The sequence below is a fragment of the Lactuca serriola genome, chromosome 5 (genome assembly GCF_051521515.1).
Source record: "Lactuca serriola cultivar US96UC23 chromosome 5, Lser_US96UC23_V15, whole genome shotgun sequence".
Lineage (NCBI taxonomy): Eukaryota > Viridiplantae > Streptophyta > Magnoliopsida > Asterales > Asteraceae > Lactuca > Lactuca serriola.
In genome coordinates this window covers 278,802,483-278,808,482 of record NC_136412.1, presented here as the reverse complement: position 1 = coordinate 278,808,482, position 6,000 = coordinate 278,802,483, and positions in this window count along the sequence as shown.

Sequence of the window (6,000 nt, the reverse complement as noted above, 5' to 3'; positions counted from 1 at the left end):
GAAGCACATCCAGGTAGGAGAAATGAAGTCCGGCTGAATGAAAGGGTTGAAGGACCTAAAAAAAGCTTCAGGGGGAAGGATCCTTTGAATCCCAAAGACTCAATGTGATCGTCAACGAAGGAACATGTATCCTCATAGGAGAGAATCCATTGGTCAATGAAGTCGTGTTCAGGTAGAGCTAAGATGTTTTTGCGAGAAATGGCCATTTTTCTAACCATGATAGAGGAAGTAAAAACGAAGAGATAATTACCTTATAATGAATCACCGATAATCGAAAGGTAGCGCAAGTGAAGAAAAGAAGACCGAAATAAGTATAGAATCTTGGAAGTAATCACCTTTATTTACACTAACGATTTAAGGTTGATTTGACTATTAACGACTAGTTATCAACCCGTTGGATATCAAAATTACCTAGCCGTTAATGGTTAGTTTTGAAAACTACAATTGTTTCTCCATTTATCTTTTTAATTTAAGTTATTCCTTTAATATTATCGAAATTAACTCCTACATTTGCAAGAATAAGTTGGTGCAAATTGTTAAGGCCAAGATCCTCAAAGCATTCAGGATCCTCAAACCTCATCAGACATTAAGTGTAAAACCCATAAAATTCAATCCAAATTAAAACATTTTAATTCATTTAAAAACCATTAAGTTCATACACTTGATTTCAAAATAGTTTAAACATCAGAGTATCTACCAGAATCATATCATAAAATCATAAACATGAGGAGTGATACGATAACGCCTTCACCTTGCCACGGTCTCCTGAAGTACCTGAAACAATACACTGAAACTGTAAGCCCGAAATCTTAGTGAGTTACCCTCAAAATACCAACCACAATACCACACATATCATATCATATCATAAGTGGAACATCCATCCATATTGAGTCCACAGTGTGACTGGTCCGCCTGCACCAGGCCTTCAGCCCACCTAGTCCACTCTCTGAGTCTACAGTATGACTAGTCCGCCCGCACCGGGCCTTCAGTCTGTCTGGTCCACTCTCCAAGCCTTGGAACGTCTGGTCCGCCCTCTTAGGGCCTTCAACCTATCCAGACCGCTCGTCGGGCCTTCGGTCTAACCAGTCCGCCCTGGGTATATTGGCCTACAGCACCATATGCACACAAACATATAATCATATAACATCTCATAACTAATAAAACCGATCCAGCAAATCACATAACATAACAACATCCTAACCAGGATACCGACCTAACCAGTCACTAGCATAACATCATCCTATCTACTAGGATACCGATCTTAACCAGGTCTCTAACATAGCATCATCCTATATACCAGGATACTGACCTTAACCAGGTCTCTAACATAAACCATCCTAACTACCAAGATGCAGACATAGCAAAACAATGGCATAACAACAACTACCTGGATTTCCATCCAATAAGGGGCCGGCCTTGGTGCCTTAGACCCTGTTGATATAGGGAGGATAACTCACGTGCAACAGCCGACTGAAGAAATAAGATCACGCTGCTCCGACCACCGACACGAACTCCACCACTGAACACTACCAAATAACCAAATCCAATAAATACCAATAATTCCCAGAATATCCTTGGAAGTCAAACTGGTCAACTCTTGGTCAAAGTCAAAGTCCTCATTCAAAGTCAACCTTCCCGGTTGACCCTACTCGCCGAGTCAATCCGTTGACTCGGCAAGTCTCTATGCTTAGAAACTCCCAATCACCACTTAACTCACCGAGTCACCCCAAGACTCGCCGAGTCCAACAATCCTTGAGTCTCATCCTGATCAACACACCGAGTTGTCCCTCAACTCACCGAGACACGGCTTAACCAGAAAAGGTTAGGGTTCCACGACCAGACTCGCCGAGTCCAAGAACAGACTCGCCGAGTCCAAGGCAATCTTCAACAGACTCGCCGATTCCACATGTAATATCTTCATTCAGACGATCACAGGCCATTCCATTGCTTCCATTACATATATCTGGACTCCTAGGGCCAGATTCACACGTAAAGTTTCCAACTTTACGTGCATGCAAGGCTCAACAAGCTCCAACCAAGCTACAAGAAGGTTTTGGGACAAAGGCACTCTCAAACAAGCCCAAAGACTGATGCTTTCTGCCCTTATGACACCAATACAACCTAGATCTGAAGTTGCAACTTCAGATCTAACCTCTAAACCCGAAATGGATCCAAACCAAGCTAAAGAATCCCCACAACAGCCACCCTGGACGACAATAAGTAAAAGGCTTAAGGCAGTGGCTTCTTACCCTAAAGATGAGTCTAAACTGATGTAGACTTCAGATCCACAAGCCCTCTTGATGCTATCCTCAATTTCTTCCAACTTCTCTTCACAAATTTCTCCTTCCAAGCTTCAATCTTCTCAACAATACAGCCTCTCACGATTTAGGGTTTCTCAGGAACACTCAGGGAAGATAGAGGCTGAAATGAAGGCATATCATTCTTTAAATAGGGTGCAAACCCTGAAAATTAGGGTTTCTTATTCCAGCACCGACTCGCCGAGTATAGCCTCCGACTCGCCGAGTCGGGTCACTTAGTTACGCGATCCACTCGCGAATCGACTCGCCGAGTTACCTTTCTAAATCACCGAGTCCAAACCTCCATTTACACTTTACACCCCCGATCTCTCGCTTTGGAACTTGGGACGTTACATTAAGGATCCTCAACTATATCAGGATCCCAACTATTACCGTTATTATTATTTATTAACATTTATAACGATATGTTTTATTTCATTCATAAATAAGATATGTGCAGAAATAGTCAAGAGAAGACTTATTCTCAATAGAGTTTCGTCTCAACTATGCTAAAGACCCGGAATTCCAAGTCAAACCAACGTTCACAAATTTGGTCATAGAGGATCCCGGGAATATCGGACATTTTGTTAGCTTGTTTAGACTATAAATTAACACTTGTATCTAGCACACGACACACACTACTTAATCTTAGCCTACTCTAGAATGTCTTTCACTTGTTCTTACTGGAATACTCTCTGTAAACATCATATTTAATTAATAAAATCAACAAGCCAGGTGATCATTATCACCTCCCAAGGTTTTGTGTCGGAGATCCTAGCAGGGGTCAAGGGCTTTCCTTGTAAACAATTGTGTCATTCTCTATACCTCTCTGTATTACATAATTCGAGCATCATAGCCTCTCATTTAATTTGGTTGATCAATACTTGTGTAATTTTTGACCAAAACAACCATGGTTTTAGTGATGACCAAGAAAATGAATATTATTCTGACCCTAGTTGTCCTACCAAATCGAGTGCGATTAAAAAAATTCGACAAAGTAAGTTACCTGGTTCAAACAACCATGTTCGATGTACTATTTGAATTTGTCCAGGAGATTGAAGGAAAAGGATAATCAAAGCGATCGATACAACATTCAAGGATATTGAAAGATATAGGAGGAGTGGCTCCACTTTAACGGTTTCACCAATAAGGGTGTCGAACATAAATACTTTGAGTTCTTGGATGGCATCTTCATGTTCCTTGGTCCATTCAAACTTCTTATTTTTCTTTAAGAAACCCTAGAAACCATGCGCTTTTCTAAGTATCTTGAGATGAATCTATTTACAGCTGATACACTGGTAGTTAATCTCTAGATATATTTGGTCTATTCAGGATCGGCTTTTGTTCCCTTCTTGGTGGCCATGTAACCAAGGAACTTGGTTTCTTTCATTCCAAAGTGGAACTTGGACGGATTTAGTTTCATGTTGTAATCATTTAGTATATCAAAGGCTTCATCAAGATATCTGAGGTTATCATCAACTCTTTTATGTTTCACCACATTGTCATCAATGTATACTTCCATAGCTTCGTAATCTTATAGGCACCTTAGATATGGGCTTGCTATAGGTTTTTTGTAGAATACTCATTGGATAATCACAAACAGTGAGACCCGTGTTCTAAAATACCTATCTTTTTTTCTTCTTTTGGGATTGTATTATTTTGCAGCTATTGTATAATAGTTTGGCTCCATGAGTTTGGATGTTCTTATGAACCCTGAATGTTAGGTCTAGGACCGTGAGTTTTGAGAGCATGTTGTGGGTGTTGGAGACCAGGATCTTTGATTGCTTCAATGCTAGTTATTCGACCATGGGTAGTGATGTCTTATAGTTTCTTGGTTGGATGTTCTATTACCGAGATCATTATATGGACTACCGGGATCCTGGTTTTTGGAGAGATCATAAGAGAACATCCTAACTTGTCTAGTTTGTCTGCTTTAGTTTAATCTTCTCTAGGAACACGGTAAGAAAAAGTTTTTAAATTCGAAGGCCAAGGTTCTAAGTATTTGAAGGTATTGTGCTAGGCTTTCACCTTTTACTACATAAGATCCGGTAAAATGGTTAGTTATTAATAATGAATAGACGTATAACTGAAGATCTTTTATTTGAAGTTCCTTGGGAAGTAGTAGCCCAATGACAAGTGCTTCATATTCAGCTTCATTTTTGGTTGCATCAAATTCAAAGCTAACAGCATGGGGTAGGATGTCCCCTTGCGGTGATTTTAGTATGATCCTAAGACATGTTCCTATGAATTTGGATGCCCCATCTACAAAGAGCGTTCATTTTCTGATGTTTTATTCTTCTAGAAGTTGCTAAGCTTCTAATTCTACTTCAACTTGTAGCTAATCACCAAAGCCAGCCACAAAATCTTCCGAGGCTTGTGATTTTATTGTGGATTTTTGTCTCCTATATGATGTCATATGTACTGAGCTTGACTGAGCACTTGGCCATTCTTCCTGACATTTTTGGTGTTCTCATAACATTTTTAATAGGATAGTTAGTTTTTACAAGTATCGTATGAGTTTCAAAATAATGTCTTAATTTGCTAGAAGTTGTTACTCCTGCAAGTATTAGTTTTTCAAGATGAGATACCTGGTCATAGGGTCCATGAGAATTTTACTTACATAGTAAATGTGATGTTGATCCCCATCGAGATCCTTAGCTAGGACTGCACTTAAAACATTCAAGGATATTGAAAGATATAAGAGGAGTGGCTCCACTTTAACGGTTTCACCAGTAAGGGTATTAAAATTAAATACTTTGAGTTCTTGGAATCATCTTCATGTTCCTTGGTCCATTCAAACTTCTTATTTTTCTTTAAGATATCGTAAAAAGTTTTGCACTTTTCTAAGGATCTTGAGATGAACCTATTTAGAGCTGATACACTTCTAGTTAATCTCTGGATATCTTTTGTCTATTCAAGATCGGCTTCTATTCCCCTCTTGGTGGCCATGTAACCAAGGAACTTGCTTCCCTTCATTCCAATGTGGAATTTGGACGGATTTAGTTTCATGTTGTATTCAATTAATATATCAAAGGCTTCATCAAGATCTGTGAGGTTACCTTCAGCTATTTTAGATTTCACCAGAATTTCATCAATGTATACTTCCATAGCTTCGTAATCTTTTAGGCACCTTAGATATGGGCCTACTATAGGGTTGTTGTAGAATACTCACTGGATAATCACAAACAGTGAGACCTGTGTTCTAAAAGACCTATTGATTTTTTCTTCTTTTGGGATTGTATGATTTTGGAGGTATTCTATAATAGTTTGGCTCCATGAGTTTGTATGTTCTTGTGAACCCTGAACGAAGGTCTAGGACCGTGAGTTTTGAGACATGTTGTGGGTGTTGGAGACCATGATCTTTGATTTCTGCAATGCTAGTTATTCGACCATGGGTAGTGATGTCTTATAGTTTCTTGGTTGGATGTTCTATTACCGAGATCATTATATGGACTACCAGGATCCTGGTTTTTGGAGAGATCATAAGAGAACATCCTAAGTTGTCTAGTTTGTCTGCTTTAGTTTAATCTTCTCTAGGAACACGGTAAGAAAAAGTTTTTAAATTCTAAGGCCAAGGTTCTAAGTATTTGAAGGTATTGTGCTAGGCTTTCACCTTTTACTACATAAGATCCGGTAAAATGGTTAGTTATTAATAATGAATATACGTATACCTGAAGCTACATTATTTGAAGTTCCTTGGCAA